This window comes from Procambarus clarkii, chromosome 52 (assembly GCF_040958095.1).
Source record: "Procambarus clarkii isolate CNS0578487 chromosome 52, FALCON_Pclarkii_2.0, whole genome shotgun sequence".
NCBI lineage: Eukaryota > Metazoa > Arthropoda > Malacostraca > Decapoda > Cambaridae > Procambarus > Procambarus clarkii.
In genome coordinates, this window is record NC_091201.1 from 32,333,700 (window position 1) to 32,358,350 (window position 24,651).

General features: G+C 40.0%; 1 protein-coding gene and 1 long non-coding RNA gene across 5 annotated transcripts in view; one reads left to right on the top strand and one right to left on the bottom strand.

The window, feature by feature from the left end:
- LOC138352264 (ATP-dependent RNA helicase Ddx1-like) overlaps window positions 1-12,480 on the top strand; it is a 30,252-nt gene extending 17,772 nt beyond the window's left edge. For all 4 annotated transcript variants that reach the window (XM_069304640.1, XM_069304641.1, XM_069304639.1 and 1 more), the window contains one exon: window positions 12,382-12,480. The gene's annotated coding sequence lies outside the window, so the exon portion shown is untranslated. The remainder of the gene's footprint in view (window positions 1-12,381) is intronic.
- LOC138352265 (uncharacterized) lies at window positions 12,306-16,598 on the bottom strand. The gene is made up of 6 exons (XR_011222736.1): window positions 16,403-16,598; window positions 15,095-15,316; window positions 13,875-13,926; window positions 13,382-13,446; window positions 12,996-13,043; window positions 12,306-12,449 (listed from the first exon to the last, which is right to left on the bottom strand). It is a non-coding gene; the product is annotated as an uncharacterized lncRNA (long non-coding RNA).
- Between the last annotated feature and the right edge of the window lie 8,053 nt (window positions 16,599-24,651).

Genomic DNA, 24,651 nt, shown 5'->3' on the forward strand with positions numbered 1-24,651 from the left:
TCTGTCTAAACTCGATTATGGCCCTGTTTACTCGTCTGCTTCTCCTTCTACCCTTCACCATCTGGACACACTGCATCATACTGGGTTACAGCTCAGCTCTGGTCCCTTTCCTTCGACACCTACCCTAAGCCTGTATGTTGAAACTGGTGTCCTGTTTCTACAGGATCGCCATGATCGCTACTGTCTTTTCCACCTTGCACGGTCCTTACAGCACCCTCACTCTTGCTTATGTCATGCCTTGACCTTTACCCATCCTGTGGTTCCTGTTCCCCTTCACCACCTATCTCTTTCTGTACGGTTGTCTCTCTTACAAAATGCTTTTTCAGTTTGTGTTACCAATATTTCCCCTCGTGTCATTCCGTCTTTGCCCCTATGGAGGGGTCCCCGTTCCTAAATTCTGTAAGCCATGACCCACATGACTAAAACTTTTACCCCTCCTACAGTTCTAAATCACCTTTCCTTGAACACTTTTCTTCACACTTCCACTCTATTTCCGTCTTCACCAATGGGTCTTAAGTCTGCAGACGGTGTAGGCTACTCTGTTGTTTTTCCTGACTGCACCTTTGTGTCTCCTGCCTCCGGAGACTAGCATCTTCATGGCAGAACTTTATGCTATTCTCTATGCTCTTCATCAACTCTTTTCTCGCTGTCAATCCTCCTCTGTGTTTGTAGTTGACACTTGCAGTGCCCTCATGGCTCTAGAATCCTTTAATCCAGTCCATCCTTTGGTAGTTGAAATTCAACATTGGCTATTTCTTATCTCCAGTAGATTTAAGACAGTGGAATTTCGCTGGATTCCCACCCATATTGGTGTGTTCTTAAATGAGCGTGCGGACACTGCCGCTAAGGAAGCTATCCGCACCTGTCCCATCTCCCGTAAAGGTATTCCTTATTATGACTTTTACCCAGTTATTCATTTCCCCATTCTTGCCCGTTGTCAGGGTTGTTGGTCTTCTGTTACTGGTAACAAACTGCGTGCTCTTAAGAGTAGTGTGTTCCCGTGGCCTTCCTCCTACCACCGTAACCGGTGGTGGGAAACGGCTCTGGCGAGGTTGTATATTGGTCATACACGTTTAACTCACGGGCACTTAATGGAGCGCTGCCCTGCTTCTTATTGTCCAAACCGTTGTCTCTACATGTCCTGACTTCCAGGACTTACGTGTCTTGCTTCCCGACCATCCCTCACTGTCAATTGTCCCTCGATAAAATTCTTGGTAAATTCAATACCTTTGATATTGTTCGCCGTATGCGTTTTTGTTCTTGTATTGGCGACGTTAGTGATATTTAGCGCACTATGATTATCCCACACATTTGATGGTTTGATAATTACTGTACTGTACAGTACTTTGGTTTGGAATGTATCAAATAAAGTTGTTTCATGTATTCAAATGTGTGAGAAAATCTACTGGGGCTGTGAGATGAAGCGAACCTGTAACAAAGGCATTGCCAGTTGCATACTCTACCACCACTGATGGTAAAAGTCTTACAACTGGATATCTTGTGTGACGGGTTATGGTATCACAGCTATACTGAACCAAGATGGTATGGCTCTCCCTCACATAAATGAAAGAAATGCTGCTATTGGCCTTGCAGTGTGTAAGTTGCAGGTGGAAACAAATGAAAATTATCAAATAAATAATTAAACAATTTACTGAAATAGTAATGAACAAAAATAACACATGACAATACTTGACTATCATGTAATGCAAAGGTGAACAAGTTAGTATGACCTTAAATGCAAAAAATAAACTATAAGCAATGAATAAAAGTATGAAGATATACTGGTGTTCTGAAGACAGCTACCATACCACCATGGCATCAGTCACACGACGTTGGTAGGAAGCGGACGACGGGTTAGAGACACGAAGGTGATCCTAGAGCACTAAGGGAGAGATTGCCTCTCCAGGGAGGCAGCGCTCTTTATATAGTCCGGCGGTGATAACTCATCCAGTGTCAAGACGAGGTGGACATCTGGTCAACTAGCAAACTGCTTGTTGTGGCTGGCGGTGCCTTTGTGTTGAGCTGTACCACTGTCAGTTGAAGGCGGCTAACTGCTTGTTTGTGGGGACAAACTGCCAGTTAGCAGTGGCGCCCGGCTTGCCTCTGAGTCGTACCAGGCCGTGCCAGGCCCTGGGGGGTATGGAGAGGTGGCAGGACTGATGACTCTTCTGGGCTGGTGTAGATGTATACTTCCAGTGCAGAGGCATTGAAGGTGAAGGGAAAAGGCAGTTCCACTGCTATGCAGGGGATTCACGTGACACTTGTGAAGCCACAGAAAGTCTGTAGGCCCTACTGAAGCCAGTCAAAGTATTAAATAAATCCCTGAAGTACGCCGGTAAAGGGTAAAGTGAAGGGTGAAGCAAGACCGTATGCCCCAACTTCAGGCACACACAGAAAATCACGTTTTGGTCCCGCCTCTCAACTGTGTATTTGAAGTTAGGGCGTATGGTGTTGAACTGCTTCAGCCTTCACCTGAGTGCTTGTAGGTCTTACGTAAGACGTTGACTCAAGGAGTGGCCTCAAAACTTGCTGTGATTTATGGGGAAATCCGGTTGTAAGACTTTTACAAAGTCAGTAATATACTGTGGTAGAGTATGCAGCTGCCAGTGCCTTGGGCAAGGGTTTACGTCGCCTCACAGCTCCAGTGGATTTTCTGCTTGGTGTATATCAGGTTGTGATTTTGTGTGTGTACCGTATTGTTATGATCGCCGTCTGATAAGTCCTTTCTGGCCTCAAGAGTCATTGTTACCCACCTAGAAAGATTGCAGATGGCCAAAGCAGTTATTTAAGTTAAGAAGGGACAAGTCTTAAACAGAATTTTGCATAATATTTTACTGTAAAGGGGTAAATTGAGGTAGATTGAAAAACAAAATGGTGAACCGGGCAGGCGGTACTCACAATTAGGCGAGTACACTCGGGAACTTTTAAAGTGCAACCAAACATGCTTTAGGCTCTCACAACAAGAGGTGAGTGGTGGTGGCTCAGGTGCTCAGCCAATCAGAGCACCTAAGGAGGGAGGGCAGGAGTGAGAGGGGGGTGGTATGTGGAAGTTTGGTGACAGTTGTGTGTAGTTTGTTCATCTTCATTGTAAGTTTCATGGCTTGGTGTGCATTTCCCTAGTAAATTTAATTAGGGAAAAATTCAGGTGTTTGATTTTTTAAATCAACTTTTTAAATGTTGAGTTGTTAAAGCCTCAAAGTGCATGGAGTTGGTTTGGGAGTATGGCATCCTCATGCTGTTGCGTGCTCGCATGAGGTAGCAAAGGTGATGTAAAGTTGTGGGGTGTACATGCTTGGGACGTCCTCTCTTGGGATGGCTGGTGTTAGACCTGCGTGTTTGTCGGTTGTTGAAAAGCCGTCATCCTTTGCTGTTGTGGTATTGATTTTACATTGTTCATCTTGTAATTAATACTGTAGTGCGATATCTAAGGCTACCATTTGTAGGTTTAAAATGTCTAATACAAACAGTCCAATGAGTTTTAATAGGAAATATCATCCACCAAGCACCATTGTACAATTATATTAATTGATAGTATATGGATTGTGCAGAACTGCTTAGAATGATCTTTAACACTTGGCTATATTGGTCATGTCAAATACCTGCACGGTGAATGCTCAAAGACCCTTTCTTTATTCAGTGTTGTCACATACCTCATGGGGGTATGGATAGGCAAACACTCATTCGGTTAAACTTGCCTTGTAGTACTTTCAGAGCTCAGTAATTTGGAATCTGGTTAGCACTTTCCAAATAAATTGACCTTTAAAGTGAATTCCTATTTAGGTTTAAAACATTATACCGAATGAGAAACTCGGATTATATAGCCGAACACCAGAAATGTTGTTATTCAATTTGGTTGCCTAAAGCACATTCAAGGACTACACATTACATGGCATTCCAGGATTCCTCTATACCTTGCCTTATGCTGTAAACATTGCCACAACCCTGTGTTTTATTGATTTAAATGGCCACAGGGAGGCATACAACACTGCAGATTATGATGTCAGTTATCCACTGTGCTGACAAGTGGGCTGACTGATGTTCGTTGACACCTGTATCGCGCTTCAATTTAATCGCCAGGAGATCACCCTCTCACTAGACTCGTCTGTAGGAAGTACAGTATAGTATCTCAAATTACCTTGGATCATAAATAGCATAAGACTTGGGGGGTAGGAGAGGGTTGCAGTGTTTGTCATGGCTCTCAGTTATAAATAAAATAAAATAAATATGTTTATTCAGGTAAGGTACATACATACATACAAGTGATGTTACATTAATGGATTGATATATAGATAGAGCTAGTACATACAATGCCTAAAGCCACTATTACGCAATGCGTTTCGGGCAAGAAAAACATTAATATCTAGAACTTAATACTAATTGAGCATAAAGAATAAAAAGTGTTGAGAACAAATACAAATAAAGATAAAAAAAAAGGGGGAACATGACTGAAAAAGCAGCACAAATACAATAGGTTGACAAACAGTGTTGATTAAACAAAAAAAAATTACAGACATGGGTTGACAATAGAGGAGTGAGGTAGGTTACAGGGAATTTATTAGGTAGTGTTTAGTTTTTATCTTAAACTGGTTGAGAGAGGTACAGTCTTTAACATGGTTGGGAAGGTCATTCCACATTCTGGGTCCCTTGATTTGTAGAGCATTTCTAGTTTGATTAAGTCGTACTCTAGGAATATCAAAACTGTATTTATTTCTGGTGTGGTGCTCATGGGTTCTGTTACAACCTTCAATGAAGCTTTTGAGGTCAGGATTGGCATTACAGTTCAGCGTTTTATATATGTATAATACACAAGAGAGAATGTGCAGTGACTTAATATCTAACATATTCAGAGATTTGAGTAAGGGTACCGAGTGATGTCTGGGGCCAGAGTTGGATATTGTCCTAATAGCAGCTTTGTGTTGGGTAATAAGAGGACGTAAATGATTTTGGGTAGTAGAACCCCAAGCACAAATACCATAGTTGAGGTATGGATAGATGAGGGAGTAATAGAGAGTAACCAGGGCAGGGCGGGGTACATAATATCTGATCTTAGAAAGAATGCCAACAGTTTTTGAAACTTTTTTGATATATTTAGAATGTGACGCTGGAAATTCAGCTTGTGGTCGATGAGAACGCCAAGGAATTTGCCATCTAATTTGTTACAAATTTGGGTATTGTTTATTTTGAGATTTATCTGATTAGAGGATTTATTGCCAAACAGAATATAAAACGTTTTGTCAATGTTAAGGGTGAGTTTGTTGGCAGTTAGCCAAAGATGGACTTTCTCTAGCTCAGTATTTACTGTGGCATTTAGAGCAAGGTGGTCAGGACTGGAGTAAATGAAGGTTGTGTCGTCAGCAAATAGAATTGGTTTGAGTTGTTGGGAGGCATTTGGAAGGTCATTAATGTAGATGAGAAAGAGGAGAGGGCCAAGTATGCTGCCCTGAGGAACACCAATGTTGATGGGTAGGGTGGGAGAAATTGTATTATTCACAGAAACATACTGGAGCCTGTCAGTAAGATAAGATTTGAGGTATTGCAGGGAGTGTCCTCTGACTCCATAATGATGTAATTTAAGAAGAAGGTTTTGATGGTTGACAGTGTCAAAAGCCTTACGCAGGTCCACAAATAACCCAACAGGAAACTCCTTTTTATCAAGAGCTGCGTGAATTAAGTTAATCATACTAATAAGTGCATCGTTAGTGCTTTTTTGGGGTCTGAAGCCATATTGACAAGAGCTAAGTATATTGTGTTTGGCTAGAAAAGAGTAAAGCTGCTTGTAGATTAGCTTTTCGAATATTTTTGACAAGTTAGGCAGGATTGATATAGGTCTGTAGTTGTTAACATCTGTGAGATCACCACATTTGTGGACAGGGGTTACTCTTGCTTTTTTTAGAATGTCAGGAAAGGTTTGGAGTTCAAGTGACTTGTTGAAGAGCAATGCAATAGCAGGGGCTAGAGATCTGGAGGCTTTTTTGTAAATTAAAGTTGGTATCTCCTCGAGGGCACTAGACTTGGTTTTAAGGGAAAGGATTATTTCATTGACATCAGTGGAACTAGTAGGCTTTAGGTACAGAGACTGTGGATAGTTACCTGTAAGATAGTCCTTAACATCAGTACAGGAAGATGGAATATCATTTGCAAGGGATGACCCAATGGAAGAGAAGAACCTATTGAACTCAATAGCAGAATCAGAGGCTGAAAGCTGACCAGCGTTATTGGAAAGGAGTGTTGGTTTGTTATTTAAAATCTTCTTTGATCCCAATATTGGTGAAATTGTGCTCCAAGTTTTTTTTAATGTTGCTCTTTATTTGGGTAAATTTATCTTCATAGTATTTAGTTTTGGCTCGTCTAATTATTTTAGATAGCAATAACGAGTAATTCTTTGAGAATTCTTTGGAGACTGTTCCTAGCCTATACTTCTTCTCAAGGTCGTGTTTTTTGTTAATGGATTTAAGTATTCCCTTTGTAAGCCAAGGATTGTTAAGTCTTTTGCTTGTGACTTGTTTTGTAAGCATAGGACAGTGGGTGTTATAAAGGCTAAGAGTTGTTTGAAGAAAAGATTGCACTGCTAGGTTGATGTCCCCTATGTTACCTAACTCGGACTCCCAGTTGACATTATCAGCAGCAGTTATAAAATTGTTTATAGCAGTTTCATTGTGCAGCCTAAAGCTTAACTCCCTTGTCTCTAGAGGTGGTTTGCTAATGTTAGTTAAGAGAAATGTGGGGTAATGGTCTGTAGTGCTATCGGTGATTATACCTGAAGTAAGCGGAGAGGTTATGTTGGTCCAGATGTGATCTAGAGTCGTAGCAGTACTATCAGTGATTCTAGTTGGTCTAGTGATTAAGGGTATGAGGAAGCAGGAATTCATACAGTTGAGGAAGCTAACAGCAGTAGGGTGTTCAGGCTCGCAGAGGTCAATATTAAAGTCCCCTGCGATAATTAGATGGTTTTTGTTCAATCTGTTATCTAGTATTAGATTTCTAAGGTTTGAGTTGAATTCAGACACATCAGTGTTAGGAATTCTATAGACTGCACCCACAGACAGGACAGACTCGGCACCCTTGACTCTGAAACTGGCGAAGATATACTCCCCACAGCAGTCTCTAGTTCTAATTATTTTTAAGCATGTTAGTTCTTGGTGGTAGTAAAGAGCAGTACCACCACCTCTCTGCATTTGACGACAGTTGTGAATTGCCGAGTAGTTAGGCATGTTAAAGAGTTGAGTATTATCCTCTTTCAACCACGTTTCAGTAAATATAATAAAAGAGAATTTGTTGTCAATAGTTTCAATCAAGGCACTAACATCATCGAAGTGTTTACCTAGGGATCTAACGTTCAAGTTGATTACAGAGATATTGTGATTATGTGTTAATACATTGTTTACATCATGTGCTGTAAAATATCTGCAATTTTGATCATTGAAGTGATGATTGTCATAGATAGTGGATAAGAGGTTTAGTTCTGGGTCTATACTTGTCTGCATAAAAAGGCTGTTTGCAGGAAAACAAGGCAAGAATGGCAAATTACAAAATAGAAAACAAAGAAAAAAGTAGATTAAAAATTCTAAAGTAAAATAAACTTAATGGTAATTTAAAGTAAAAAGAAAAAAAAACTTAATGGGAACTAGGAATGTAAAAAATTAACTAGAATAATTAATAACAATAGATGACCAAAAAAGTAAAAAAAAACAATTATGAAATCTATAAGATGAAAAGCTTGCTTACTATACTATTATAAGTACACTATAGTTGAATACTAAAGTTACACTAAAACAAACTGAGGTAGTTTAAATAGAGATACACTCAGGAACACTAGATAATGAAGTTAATACTAGAGGACACAGGCAAAGCCAGTGTACTGTACTATGGAACATGGGAGTAAAAAGAAAAAAAAGACAATAATAAAGATGACAATATTATTCTTTTTTTTTTTTTTTAACTAAAGTTAAAACCTTTTGAAGGGAAAGGCAGAGCTAGAGTACACAAAGGTAGTTAAATGAGATTATAATTTGAATTCAGGCTATACAGCAGATATCCCACAGTCACTGAGGAAAGAATTAAGGTGAGCTTCTGTGGTTATTGAATAGGTTTTTCCAGTGTCAGTCCTCCTAGCTATAATTTTACCATCTCGCACAAAACAGTGCTTAATTGTAGGGGAATTTTTGCAGAAGCCACGCAGTTTAAAAAAGAGATTTTGCCTGCACCTGGTCAGACATTCATTCACATAAACAGTGGATTTACTAGCAACTGCAGATGAGATAAGATCAGTCTTGCGGGAGCAGCTATCTAATTTTAAACGAATTCGCCTATTATTAGTACCAGATGATTTGGTACCCACTCTATGAGCTGCTTTGATGTCATTTTTTTGGATCGAATAACTTAACTTATCCTGCAATACTTTGATCACGATGGCAGCACAGTCTTCACCATCAGTTTCTTGGGGAAAATCACGTGAAGAGATAATTACAGACTCAAGTAGTTTATGTTGGTCTGTCTCGTCTTGGGTAACAGTGTGTTGTTGTTGTAGGTTGTTCAGATGGTTCTCAAACTGTTGCAATATTTCTTCCTGTTTTTTAGTGGTTGCATCTGGATTAAAGTTTGTAACTGTGTTCTTGAGAATGCTTAATTCTTGTTCGAGGTTGACGACTTTGGTAGCTAGATCTTGATTGTTCTTGTGTAAGTCTACAACTTCACTCTGCAAGGATAATAATGAGCCTTGCAGGTTCATTATTAAGGCCGACTGCTCTTTGATTACTGTCATTTGATCTTCATGTACTTAAGTTAATAACTTGAGCCATGGGTTATCAGCAAAGCGCTTGAAGTCAGAACAAGGGGCAGCAGCTCGTTTAAGTTGGTCCATATGGCTACCTAATTGTTGCATGGCCCGTGTCAGAGACGGTGCTGCGCCCAGCTGAGATTGTTTGTTATTGTTGACGGGGGGAGAGTCAGTACCCCCCACGGCGGCCACCGAGGGGGAGATAGCTGAACTAATCATGTTGTTAGCCTGGCTAGTAGGGTTATTCTTGTTAGGTGTGCTATCTTTCTTAAGGGTCTTAACGGTCTTACTTTGCATGATAGCAGGATAAATGTAGGCAGGAACAAATGGGGAAGACTCGTTGATAGGCAGCAGTGAACGTCGGGTACAGCTTCTTAGCTCCAGGGAGCAACACTAGTGAGGTCGAAATGAGAGAATTATGGGTTGGTCTTGTTGGTTTTTTCAATCACATTTAGGTCACTGTGTACTTAGCTGCCTTCGGGTGATGCTACATCATTTGTTGGTAGCCGAGAGCTCAAGGATCAGCTGATAAAAGAGGAGGGAGGGCAGGGCTGACAGGTATTGTTGACGTGACGTTCGTTCGTTTCGTTCGTTTGACGTTAGTTGTTCCTGGTATTAGGCAATTTAGTTCTGGAATCATTTTTGTTGGCCAATGTTAAACTTTTTCGAAAGTAGATGTTTTTCTGAAAGGGAAGGGGGGGGGGAACCTCTATGCTTGGATACAGTTATCTAAGTGAATACTTAGATTTATACAGTAGAATAACTACCTTCTTTTCCTTAGTCAAAAAGGTTGCTTGTTTATTTCTAGGGACTTGTATTTTCTTTTATTTTTAACTGCAGCAACTTTCAGTGAATGATAGATTCTTACTGAAAGGACCTTTACTTCATTGTTGTTGCTTTATGGTCATCTCATTGTGTACAGGAATTCCGCGAAGCTTTTGGGGTTAGTCTTTGACACTCGTTTGTCTTGGTCAGCCCATATCTCTTGCCTCCGAGTTGAATGCTCTAAGGCCCTTAACCTCCTTAAGGTTTTGTCCCATACTTCTTGGGGAGCGGATAGGCGCACGCTCCTCTATTTGCACTCCTCTCTCGTCCTGTCTAAACTCAATTATGGTTGCCCTGCATACTCTTCTGCTTCTCCTTCTACTCTTCGCCATCTTGATGCTTTGCACCATACTGGGTTGCGTCTCGGCTCTGGTGGCTTTCGTTCGACTCCCGCCCTTAGTTTGTATGTTGACACTGGCTTTCTCTTCAGGACTGCCGTGATCGCTACTGTCTTCGCTATCTTGCGCGGTCCTTCCAACATCCTTCCTCTCGCCTCTGTCGTGCATTGACTTTTCCTCCTCCTGTGGTTCCTGTTCCTTTTCATTGTCTCCCACTTTCTGTCCAGTTATCTCGCTTACAGGATTCTCTTTCTGTTCATATTTCTAATGTTTCTCCTCGTATTGTTCCTTCATTACCTCCGTGGAGAGTCCCCCTTCCCAAGTTTTGTACGTCCTTGACTTGTATTACTAAAGCCTTTACCCCTCCTACAATTCTGAAAAGCCTCTTCCTTGAGCACTTTTTTTCGCACTCCCACTCTATTTCCATCTTCCCTGATGGGTCTAAGTCTGCGGATGGTGTGGGCTACTCTGTTGTTTTTCCTGACCGTACTTACATGTGTTGCCTCCCTTCGGAGGCTAGCGTCTTTACGGCAGAACTTTATGCTATTCTCTATGCTCTTTGTCTCTTGCTTTCTCATTCTCATTCCTCCTTTGTGGTTGTAGTTGATTCTCGTAGTGCCCTCATGGCTCTAGGGTCCTTTAATCCTGTCCATCTGGTGGTCATTGAGATTCAACATTGACTGTTTCTTATTTCTAGTAAATTTAAATCAGTAGAGTTTTGGTGGGTTCCCAGCCATATTGGTGTTTCAATGAGCGTGCGGATGCTGCCGCTAAGGAAGCTATCCGTTCTTGTCCCATCTCCCGTAAAGGTATTCCTTATTCCGACTTTTATCCTGTTATTCATTCTTCCCCGTTGGCAGGGTTGTTGGTCCTCTGTGGTTGGTAACAAGCTGCGTACTCTCAAACTTAGTGTGTCCCCGTGGCCTTCCTCCTACCACCGTAACCGGCGGTGGGACACTGCTTTGGCACGGCTGTGGGTTGGTCATACCCGCTTAACCCACGGTCACTTAATGGAGCGCCGCCCTGCTCCTTATTGTCCGAATTGCATTGTCCCTCTTACAGTTGTGCATATCCTTGTTGAATGTCCTGACTTCCAGGACGAGCGTGTGTCTTGCTTTCCGACCGTCCCTCGCAGTCACTTGTCCCTCGATAGAATTCTAGGTGAATCGGATACTTTTGATATCGTTCGCCTTATGCATTTTTGTTCTCGTATTGGCATTCTTGGTGATATTTAGCGCCCTCTGATTATTTCGCACTTTGATGGTGCTACATGGCCTTCCCGGTTTGGTGCCTTCTTTTGGTAATTACCTTACCTTCATTGTTGTTTCATTTTAATGTGGTAGTTGTGATATGGATTGTTCTGGCTCATGTGCAAGGTCTTTGATTTTTTCTGTTTTATATTAAGAAATTGCCAGTCTTGTTACTATTTGTAGAGTTAGAGATCTGCATTAAGGCCTCAATATTATATTCTTTATTTTTTTTATAACATGTTATCAGCAATTTTTGTGGTTGGTAATATTTAGATTAATGTCAGTGATGTATATGACAAGGGTTAAGACCCCTTGTGGTATGACAGCATTTTTCCCAGTCATTTCTTTAACAAATGAAAGGGTCCTCATAACCATTCTTTTGTCCTTTCTACCATGTGCCTGTTTGTTGCTTCTTGGTCTTTTATTTGGTACTTTGGCTATTAAAACAATGGCCTTTGGTAATGTTGCAATTACCATTTCTAAAAAAAATGAGCAGGTTCATTAGGCAGGGTTTGTTTTTAGCACAGTTTTACAAAAAAAAAAATTCCATTCCTTCAGGACCTTGCAGATGTTAGGTCAAACTAATTGACAGTAATCTGTTTTGCCCTTTCAAACAATGATGTTTTTAATCTAGGTAAAATATTTCAGAATATCTGAAGAGTTTTGCAGACAAATCATTTAAGAGCTTTGATTAAATTTAAGTTACCAAAGACTGAAAATCATGTTGTATAGATGCTTCAGTGTCACTTTTCTAATGTTTTGTAAATTTAACAATGATCTTTAAATTAACTAATCATAATTTGTACAAAGCTTAGGTGTTGCATAGCTTTAAATTTACTTTCAAATATGAAAACTAAAATATTGACTAAAGTTTCTTCCACTTTAATATTTCAGACTAATTTGTAATATTAGTTAGTTTATGTAAATTGAATAGGTAGTCCACTTTTACATCTTTTCAATGCATTTTGCATGCACCTATGTAACAAGTTACAAATAGGTGTAAATTTTACCAAGTATTTATTTTCAAAGTAAAAATATTTCAGATGTTTAAACATTGCATCAATAGTAGTAAACAATAATTTCCAGCATAATTTCAGGATAAGGTATATAAAGTAGTTTCATTAAAATTGTTTTATTTAATAAGTTTTACATATAGTATTTATAATACATCTAATATTTATTACTGTTTCAGGTTGTGGGACAGATGCTCCTAGATGAACAGAAGATCAAAAAGGACAAGACAACTCCAGAGACAATCACCTGTAAAAGAAAAATAAACATTAAACAGGGACACTACTTTTATTATCAGCAATGCCTAATAAGTCCAAAAAATCCTAACAGCCAATCTTTTAAGATTGGCTCAGCAAGGCCAATCCCTTCCTCTGATTTTAGTGCAGAGCTTGTTCCCTGAATGGGTGCATTACATCCACCACTTTAGTGCCAAACACATTGTACATATGCTTTACTGTACAATGCATGCCAGGCACTAGAGTTTTAGATGCATCCACCCATTCAGCAAACAAGCCCTGAGAGAATTAACAATGTAACCATTGTTAAGGGTCCCTAAACCTATGCAAATCTAGTCCATCTATTAGATGGGTAGTAGAGCAAAGCTCTGAAAAAGCCAAGCCAGGGAAATCTGCAGGACTGCCTGGTCCCCTTTTATGAAATGGGGTAGGATCAGTACAAACTGCATCATCCCCTGTGGGTTGTAACAGTAGGACATGGTTACACACCTATAAATGGACTAGATAAAGAATTAAGATTAGGTCATTGATATAGCTAACACATCAAATTCAAACTCACCCACTTTTGTAGATTTCCTTTTGCAGAGTAAAGGAGACTCACTTTCACCTGAAAAATATTTCAACAAATTAATTTGATTTAAAGCAAATCTTTCTTTACTTTTCAAATTAGCATTCAGTAGTTTACAAATTCAGATGGAAAAAATTTCTTTAAGGAATTTATCTTTCCTACATATTCTAGTAGCAGTAGTAAAGATCTAATTTAGCAATATAAATATATATGGCATCAATTTGCCAAGTTTCAGTAAATGTCATTTGATAAACTATCCACAACTGCACTTCAATGGCAATTTACATTTATCTTTAGCCAATGCTATATTGTTTAAGTTATTACTATTTTTTTACTTTTATGCAAATCTATTCAGATTAACCTTTACTACAACTCACCTGATTCTGTTTAAGCAATTAACTCCCAACTGACAGAGGGACTTCTGGACTTTCCAAACCACATTCTGGAAAACTATGTAAATTTAAAACCAAGCTAAAGTAAACATTGAATATTTTTTACTTTCAAGGGAAAAATACCATCACTTAGAACAAAACTTTTCCTGCCATTAACTTTGACTCATGATTACCCTTAGTGTTATACATTTATAGATTAAAGCTTATTTAACAAACATTTAATGTTAACTAAACAAGATTTATATTTCTTTAAATTTTATTAATAAAACACCCTCAACTATGCTGTTTAAGATCTAATGCCCCACATTACAATTTTCACAATTTCAACATACCATTCTATTCAATACATTCCTGAAAGGACTAAACTTGCAGATATGGTACCCACTAGCTTAAGCCTAGACTTCCATACCCTAATATTTAATAGGTTTTTAGCAATTAACTTCTACCCTCTAATTCCAATGTACACAACACTACTTACTGTAGATCTGCAAGTATTTTCCTGCAGCTCTGTTGCCAGGACCTTCCACAACCTGTCATGTGAACAGTAAATATTACTAAAAAGTTATTTGCATAGCGATGTTATTTTGTTCATACCTGTACCACCAGTTTAACAGTTGCCGTTTTAAATGGCACCAAGTATCTTGTTGTCGAACTTTATTAATTACAAACAAAGCTATAGTCATTTCAAGTCAGCATCCTATACAAATTTTATTTTCCAACAACTTTAGTCATGAACATTTTTCTGGAACATTGCAAACAAACTTTAATTTAACAACCATGTATAACATTTGAATAAAAGCAATACAAAATTTATATATACAAATTCTTATTCTTTTGCAACCACTGCTTACTACTAGGGGTACAAATTTATTCTGTTGAATTATGTACCAAGCTTTTTAGTCTGAAAATTCATAATTAACCCAACTATACTACCAAGACAATGTGATTTTACTAAATTTAGTAATATTTTTACACTAGCAACTATACAAGGCCATATTCTCTCCAGTTATCACCACACTTCAGCAGGTGTAAGGTTCTATCTCCCCAATTGCAGCACTTATGACCACACTTAGTCTTTATTATAAATTTCTTTATGAACCTGATACAGTACTGTTAATGGATTAAAAGTTTTGTGGGAACAATTTAGCTACAGTTCTGCCAAAGGAATGATTAACACCATGCAAGCCAACTAATATTAAAGTTACAAATATTTATTAAAAGCATAAGTTTATCATATGGGATGTTATTTTAGAAGAATGGGTGGTGTGGTGGTTATGTTATGGTTGAGTAACATGGTACAAGAGGGCAAGTAGTTGCTGAGCAAGTATGCCAATTTCAATTTCTAGCAAACTGGCAGATACAGCATGGATTCTAATGGCAGTAAAGTTCCTACTAGAGTTACTGGCCACCATTCACTAATGACTAGGGGAAGTTAGCTCAGCATCTTTGATGTGCTTTGATGGCAATGAAAATGTTGCCCCCTTCAAAAGTTAAGCTTGTCTACAGTATTTCGTTTTTAATTAACTATGTAAGGGGGAGATTCTGAATAGCAAATGCCAATAGGCACTGCCACTGGCTTATGGCAAAAGATTCTGTAGCAATAGAACTATAAGCCACACATTTTATCCCCCCCCTTCCTCCCAATTGTTCAGTGTCAAAAGGGAGGATGGGGGGGTGTCCATTTACTGTACCACTTACATTTTAGTGTGGGCTTCATCCACTATTCTGATGTTAGCTGGAACATTTGTGCCAGCTGCTGGTTTGAAAGGGAGGCATACCATGTGCCAATTCAGGAAGCTTTCCACGTTCCTCACTGCATGTCAGCTCAGGACCTCACTACCATGTTGGGAGGCAGTTGAAGACTTAACCAATCAACATCCCAGGCTGGAGAGCAGTGCCAGCTCGGGGAGAATTTACCACCTGCAAACAATTTAATACTCTTAATCTACACCATCTATCTTATCTTTACCTAGCCCCCAAACCTTACATTTGTCAGCATTAAACTGCATCTGGTAGTCTTAACCATTTCAAAACTATATAGGGCATCGGTATTTTTTATTTGCCAATTCTGCAACTATTGCAGTCTAAACCATAATCTTCCGAATAACCGAGGTCCAAGGAGAGCTTTTAGGCACTACTTACAACACTTCTCCCAACTTAACCCCATTTATACTAATTTCCTTTGGTATAGCCATGACCTAATCAACTTCAGTCAGCATTCCCAATGATCCGAGCCCCTATCAATTTTGCGCCACTATCAAAATCTCTGCTGAAGTCAAGGTACACAATATCACAAACCTTATCACCATTTCCTCAACTATGCAACCTAATCCATGAACATTTAGTAATAAAACTATGTGATTCATGTATCTAGTCATGTTTCTCAAAAAGAGTAGAGAAATGGCACTTGCAATGTTAGATTCTAGTAACTTTCCTCACAATAGACCAAGCTAATTGGTCACTAACTTAAGCGTTAAACTCAAACTTTTCCTTTAAAACTTGCTATATTAGGAACTTTCCACGACCGGCCTTTACCCGACATAATTAAGTAGGGTAAAAACGGTATATTAAATGCAGTAAAACTACGGTAAATTCAATATGATAAACTTGCATTCTTTAAGCATGGGCTGCATAGTAAGTGAACTAAACTAAATGTTAAGCACCCTGGCAAACCACTTCGTTCTATTCAATTTCTTTATTTAATCACTTTGTCCGGCTAGATTTTTAGATTAGATTAAAGGAACACCCTCCCTGGTAACGGAGGAACTAGTTAACCAAATACAAATATTTAGGTAAAATACTTTCATAAAACCCGTCTACTTCCCCCACCAGTAGACTTGTTCAGCTAAAGGCATAATGTAATGTTCCACTTTAGTAAATAAAGACTTAAAAAAAACACTACCCCATCTGTGTAGTTACCGGTTACCTGGCATTATACGCTTAAAATAACCCATCTATTGCTTAAAATAACCCATCTATTCCCCATAATTGTTCGAAGTAACTTACCTCTCACCCGCTGGTCGAGTACACAGCAATAAATATCCTCCTCCATCACTCACCGCGTGGATACTATTTCATTCTGGCCGCAAATTGCCTCAAATCACCTACGTTGTCCATAAACATATATAGAAGAGCAACTGACCGTAACACCCGTATAGCGATCATCACATAACGTGGGAACATTAGTAGTACTGCTGTCAAAACATAGATGGCGCCAGGACAAACGGTAATTCCTATGGACTCGCCTAGTTATGCGTAGGGAATTGAGCTTCAGCTGTTTGGTCCCGCCCCTCAGCTGTATTCACCTAGTTGTACTCACCTAATTTGTGCTTGCAGGGGTTGAGCTTTGGTTCTTTGGTCCCGACTCTCAACCGTCAATCAACAGGTGTACAGGTTCCTGAGCCTATTGGGCTCTATCACATCTACATTTGAAATTGTGTATGGAGTCAGCCTCCACCACATCACTGCTTAATACATTCCATTTGTTAACTACTCTGACACTGAAAAAATTCTTTCTAATATCTCTGTGGCTCATTTGGGTACTAAGTTCCCCTTGTTCGTGTTCCACTCGTGTTAAAGAGCTGTCTTTGTAACTATCAAAATGCATATATCTTTGCTTTCACTTCAGTTATATTTATGACAAGGGATTTAAAATTTGCCTATATTTCTGCTTCTCTGATGACATTAAAAACTTTCGTTTATTACAGTATCTACATAAAATTAACATTTATCTTCATTAGGTTGTAGTTCTCATCAATAGGGAGAGCGTCGGTAAAAAAAAAAAAAAATTGTTTAAATATAAATATCTTTCCTCTCTCAATAATATGCCCGAAACGCTATGCGTACTAGTGGCTTTAGGTATTCTATGTACTACCTCTATCTATAAATCCAATATTATGTTTGTAAATCGACTATTTATGTACTTTCCTGAATAAAATGACCTTTACTTTACTAATATCTAATCTCTGTGACTAAAACGTAAGAACGACTTTATCTATGCCTTTTTGATAACATATACAATTATAAGCTTTATTAGTGAATCTCTATTAATTAAACAATATATCAGAGAGTGTGTAAGGTTCGGTGTTCCATGTGCGAAGAGACATGGGAGATTTTACATCAGTACAGTAAATGTTTTAAGTAGCGAACGCATACTAACGAATAACGATTAGTATAGACCAACACTATTGTTCTATGAAGTCGATTTAACTTCCAGACATGTATTTTTCAATAAGTCTTAAATATTTTCTGGCTAGTTATGTTAGATATTGTTAGAAATACGTATTCTACTTGTTAATATAATAAACTAAATTTGCGATCATTTAAGGAGAGAAGTGCGACGACTGGATCACTGTGTACAGAAGGTTGATATGCCAACAAACAGTTTCCAGACAACAATATATCTTGGATAAGTCGCTCCACAACATTGACACCTGGACCGTTGACTTCCTATGAGGCCACATATTTACTTATTTCATAATGGAAGTATATTATTTTATAGTAAATATATGTTTTCTCGTGTTCTGCATTAAGCACCAACATTATAATGAATAAATATACCATATTTCTTCATTATTTAAGTAATGCTAGGAGGCTTTGAGTAGCTTTGGATCATTAGGTGAACAGAATCTCCAATAGATGGGGCGAGAGTCGCGCTATCTCTCGCCCGAGCGAGAGTCGAAACTTATTTTAGATTTGATATATCTTTGTCCTCCAACAAGATATATTTCCTTTGGTGCACTCACAATAACGAGCATATCTCTGTCTTTCTGAAGGCATATAATATTTTAGGCTTTATAAGCGTATCTTTGTTAATTACACACTATATTGGCAAGTGCGTAGGCTTCTGCATTCCATGACCGACAAGCTACTGAATGCCACTATAAAAACGTATGTATCTTCACTTGAGCTTTATATATGTCTATGTTAAAGTATTTAAAATGAAGCTTATATTTCTATCTTTCTTGAGACATATAAAACATATGTGTTTATTAACGCATTTACGTGAAATAAGCATTGTTCTGAGAGAGTTGCTCTGTCGATCAGTCTGTGCGGGGTCGGAGCTCGGCGATTATTAAAACACATGTATCTTCATTAGAACTTTATATATATCTATGGTAAAGTATTTAAAATGAAGCTTATATTTCTATCTTTCTCAACACATAAAAACATTTGCGTTTATTAACGAATTTACGTGAAATAAGCATTGTTCTGAGAGAGAGTTACTCCGTTGCTCGATCTGTGCGGGATCGGAGCTCGCCGATTAGAAAAATACACGTATCTTCGCTTTAAATACAAATATGCCCATGGTAAGGCATTTAAAATGATTATGTTTCTATCTTTCTTGAGACGTATAAAAATCTTACGTTTATTAACGATTCTGCGTGAAATAAGCATTGTTCTGAGATGAATATTGCGGATTTCCGGCTCTACGACCGATGAAAAATGCAACTTTTATACAACTACAAATATCTTTAGTTTTACTTTAAATTTTGTCCTGAAAGAGTTTTCATATATAGGTCCAGTTTCTGCCGTTCTTCTGACATAAAAAGACCTTTGGTTTAATAAGTTATTAAGATGTTTTCAACAATATTACTAGGGCGTTCACCGATTCTAACATGGGCGACCCTTTTGGAAACGCAACACATGGGTTGACCTGATTGGTATATGGGTCAGATTCCATTAAGGTTCGGAACATTGACATGCTCGGAGGTGCGGGCTGGTCGGTTGTCTCTCATCAGCTTCTCTCACATTTTCTCTAATCTCTTCCGCGTTGTAAGTGGGGGACTATTGACATTCTAATGTAAATGAATTTTGAAGTCTTGTTCTTAAGCCCATTATGTACTACTAAATGTTTTTCTACTACCGCGCACGGGATTAGTATGGGGTTCGTAATAAATGAATTAAGCCAAAATTGCTGCAGGCTGATGAGCTGCCAAGCTTCGAGAAATTAAAAGAGGCAATGTACGCCTTAAATAGACACAGCCGTTTCATTTATTCTTATATTCTTATGCAGAGCATTCTAGTTAAGACCTTTTGTGCCCTATGTAATTCTTCTGCTCTACCCCTCACAATAACACATGACTGCGTGGTTACTCATATATGTGTACCTTGCTTAACAAGTACATACCTGTACCTGAATTATACCTGTATATATTACCCGAGTTTACCTGATAGCTGGAGGAAAGGTTTTGCATGAGACATTTCGAAGAACTGGTCAGGACGTAGTTTACCTTGTTCAATACCAGGACTGTCACGAAGTTTGCTGCCATACGTTGTTTGGGAGTTGTTCCTGCGGCCTTCAGTCTCTCCTGGCCAATATCTGCTTGGCCGTGTTAAACGACAAGCAATATTTCTTAAGACCTGATGAGGGTTTTTTGCATACAATGTTCTAAATAAAAGACATTTACAAGTCACTTTTATAGATATATAGATATTTATTTATATATTTTAACACTCTTCAAAAGGGAATTTACATTTTAGACATTCCACTAGCCTTAACATAAAGTACAATACCGCTAAAATATTGATATATAACACAAATGACAGATGTATACAATTCTGACAAAGTTTCAGGTATCACAGATATGAAAACTCAATTGTCATCGCCTCCAATCTGTATAATTATCAGACACAATGATCAACATAAATTTAACTTCAGGGCAAGCAACTGGTCGGTTACACGCGAGAAAGACCAGTAGAGAACAGACGCAAGTGGCCGCAGTATGTGACAATGCCACAGCAAGTGCGGGATTCATCATTTATATAAGATCACTTAAATAAGTAGGCAATTGAATTGACTATGTCTATTATATCGAGAGAAAAAAATAGCTTACTGAACGGGAATGAATATGGATGGAGATGGATGTGGGATGGCGCTTGGCTTGATTACTCACAGACCATGATGGCATAGGACTGTTTCTTCCCACCTCTCAATTAACAAACTACGAAACTTTAAAGCCATATGCAACATATTTTGAATTCAATGACATTGCCCAACCTTTATACTCTAAGTAACTCATCTCACATGTTCATATAACAACATTCATAGCCAGCCGAGATGTAGAGAAAGACTGCTGGGTAGCCTACAACCAGACCAGACTTCATTGTTCAGTGAACAATGAACAGTGTTCTACACAGGCTGTATCCCAGTTGAAGTGATAAGCCCATGTTTGATGGTAATATCTCGCACTTGCCTAGCATAGCACTTACTGCTGAAACTAAGGACATTTTGGTCAATTATATTGTCAATTTTACAAACGTTTCGATCAAATAAATTATAATTTTAGCTCAGTATATAACTTACTGTGTTGTGTGTATGAGTAAATGCATAAAAAACACACACATGTACTTGTAAGTTGCACAAGAAATTTAATTAACAATAATTAAATCACACTGGTATGTAAATCATGGTTTTCAAAGAGCTAAAACTTAAAATGTGTCGTTATAACGACGCAAAACACAAACCATGAGACAAACGATTAGAGGGATGACCGGAATGGCCCAGCCTGTAGTTGTCGCTCAAACCCTATTCTCACACCGATTCTTATACCATCGCTTGAGGGCGAAATTAGGAGTTATTATAATTTTGCACCATGGATCCTCAAGCGAAATTTTTTTAGGTCCCGTAATTCTACTGGTTGCTTCATCTACCACTCAAGCATTGTTCAAGAATCCTACCCTTAAGGCACACAAGATTACTTGGACATTGTTGACGAGCTGAAGTTTAGACATCAAGGCGGGTGGTACTCGCGACAACCTGTATAAACTTATTTCCTGGCCATTACGCCAGTACTGAGGCCCGTCGGAAGTCTGTGATGAGTACCAGGCCTAAGTGGCAGGCACCAGGGCCAGGTGAGTCACCTCTAGGTGCCAGTTGAGAGGCAGCACTATGTACCAGGACCAGCTGGCAGCCATCGCTAGCTTTCAATAAAACGACCAGACAGCCAGCGTTATATTATGACCAAGACCAGGTGACACCCGTCGCTACCTGGCCTCCTCCAGGCTGCCTGGACCAGCTGTCTCACTAGATACCGAAATGACTATCATTTCCGATGTCAGCTGATCCTAATGCACGATGGGCCGAGAATCTGTGATGTCATATGTATACATCAAGTCACGTGCTTTGTCAGGCACCATTTGTATAATTTTCACACCATTTTAGATCCTTGTTTGTGTCTCCTTATCTCTACAGGAGACACCGGCTCGATATCATTTAAGAAATAAAACTACTCCTGCACACAATTTTTTTTTCAGAGTAACTAAAACATTCCTAAGTTGCACGATTATACATGTTGTAGATTATACAAGTTCTGAATCGAAGTTAATAATGAAAATAGGTTGTAAACAAAATGATTCGTTTCCCTAAATTACCAAGAAACCAGTAGTTTTGTGTAAATCCACGGATGGGGATGTTAGTTGTGCAGGACCGGTGTGATCTACAGTCTTCTGTGTTATATTGCGTCACACATGGTGTACTAACTAGTATATATATATGAGATAGAGAGAGAGAGAGAGAGAGAGAGAGAGAGAGAGAGAGAGAGAGAGAGAATGAATGAATGAATCATCCACTTACTGAAATTCTGTTTAATTTCCAGCATCATCGACGTCATGTTTCTGGTTGTGATCCCCACCACCTTCCAGACTCCCTGCCATCTGTTCCCCCACCACCTTCCAGACTCCCTGCCATCTGTTCCCCCACCACCTTCCAGACTCCCTGCCATCTGTTCCCCCACCACCTTCCAGACTCCCTGCCATCTGTTCCCCCACCACCTTCCAGACTCCCTGCCATCTGTTCCCCCACCACCTTCCAGTCTCCCTGTCATCTGTTCCCCCACCACCTTCCAGACTCCCTGCCATCTGTTCCCCCACCACCTTCCAGTCTCCCTGTCATCTGTTCCCCCACCACCTTCCAGTCTCCCTGTCATCTGTTTCCCCACCACCTTCCAGACTCCCTGCCATCTGTTCCCCCACCACCTTCCAGTCTCCCTGTCATCTGTTCCCCCACCACCTTCCAGTCTTCCTGTCATCTGTTCCCCCACCACCTTCCAGACTCCCTGCCATCTGTTCCCCCACCACCTTCCAGTCTCCCTGTCATCTGTTCCCCCACCACCTTCCAGTCTCCCTGTCATCTGTTCCCCCACCACCTTCCAGACTCCCTGCCATCTGTTCCCCCACCACCTTCCAGTCTCCCTGTCATCTGTTCCTCCACCACCTTCCAGACTCCCTGCCATCTGTTCCCCCACCACCTTCCAGTCTCCCTACCATCTGTTCCCCCACCACCTTCCAGTCTCCCTACCATCTATACCATTTGTATTTGTATCTGTTCCCCCACTACCATTTAGTCTCCCTGCCATGTGTTCCCCCACCACCTTCCATAATTACCTTTTTCACCTACCATATATTTCCCCACCGCCTTCCCCCACCGTCTACATTCCCTGCTCTTCCTGTCTCACTCCCTGCTCTCTGTTTACCCAGGACCTCCCCTCAGTGTGGCTAGGCCTGCCTGGGTCCCCTCACTGGCTTGGCCTCCCCTGTAACCATGGTTACCATCGACTCCTCTCCGCCTCCTCCACATTATAGGTTGTTTATCTTCCCACTTTTCCATCAGTTGCTTCACATCTCGTTATCTGCCACATGCCTCCTCCCCTCGCTCGTTATAAGCGAGCTTTGTTATAATCCTCCACGTTACAATTGGCTACCTTGGTGTGTATGCTCATGCTCCTATATACTTTATCTATTTACTCATCCATTAAGGGAGACACGTCGCATCTACGAGATCATAAATTGATGATAATCTCGACTTGCTCATCATGTTGTCTTTCCCTCTCACTTTCCTCTCGTTTGGCATCACCTTCACCCTCCACTACATTCCATTCCATCCCAGCCTCACTTCCCAGATTTATTCTTTCACCTCTCTGTCTCTCCCCTTCTTTCCTCCCTTCCTGCGTCGTGCCTCACCTTCCCATCTTTCTGTACCTTTCCCCGCCCACACATGCTCCCCTCCCCTTGGTCGTCATGGTTACCTGGCTGCCGTCTGGAGCCTCCCCTCCCACCCTAGCACCAGCTCACCACTCAAACTGAACGCAAACCCCAGAAATAATAAATATAAACATATTTTAATCGAAACTAAGTATGGTGAAGCAGGCGAGAAAGTTGTTTCTCTTCTATATTCGTCCCTGCATTTGTGGCTTGGTCAGGCTTTGTGGCTTGGTCAGGCTTCGTAGCTTGGTCAGGCTTTGTAGCTTGGTCAGGCTTTGTAGCTTGGTCAGGCTTTGTGGCTTGGTCAGGCTTTGTGGCTTGGTCAGGCTTTGTGGCTTGGTCAGGCTTCGTAGCTTGGTCAGGCTTTGTAGCTTGGTCAGGCTTTGTGGCTTGGTCAGGCTTTGTGGCTTGGTCAGGCTTTGTAGCTTGGTCAGGCTTTGTGGCTTGGTCAGGCTTCGTAGCTTGGTCAGGCTTTGTAGCTTGGTCAGGCTTTGTGGCTTGGTCAGGCTTTGTGGCTTGGTCAGGCTTCGTAGCTTGGTCAGGCTTCGTAGCTTGGTCAGGCTTTGTAGCTTGGTCAGGCTTTGTGGCTTGGTCAGGCTTTGTGGCTTGGTCAGGCTTTGTGGCTTGGTCAGGCTTTGTGGCTTGGTCAGGCTTTGTGGCTTGGTCAGGCTTTGTGGCTTGGTCAGGCTTCGTAGCTTGGTCAGGCTTCGTAGCTTGGTCAGGCTTTGTGGCTTGGTCAGGCTGTGGCTTGGTCAGGCTTCGTAGCTTGGTCAGGCTTTGTGGCTTGGTCAGGCTGTGGCTTGATCAGGCATCTCAATCGAGAACCACAAACGTTGTTATTTTCCCAGTTTTCTGTAATGTTTATATTTGTTACATTTTCCTTTACTACCATCATGTCTTAATTGCCTTGCAACAATGATGCTTTAATATGTCCAATTTTTTCTCACTCTGGCATTGTTGTGGCATTACCTTAGAATTTACGTTATATTATTGCTGCAGTCACCAGTAAAGTGGGAACCATACATACACGTATTCTTGCAATCAACTAATCTTTTCAATTTACCATTGGCTTAGTTTCCCCCTCTCGCAATACATACAATATTGCCACCGCCTTAACCTGACAACCGGTTTCCATCAAGGCTTCGCTTTTACACACAATTGAAATATTTACCTAATAAACCATCTTTTTATCCAACTTGCGCAGTTGTGAAGACCACGGGTCATTGATTCAACATATATATAAATCATTTTTCCATTTCGTTTTCGCCAGGCAT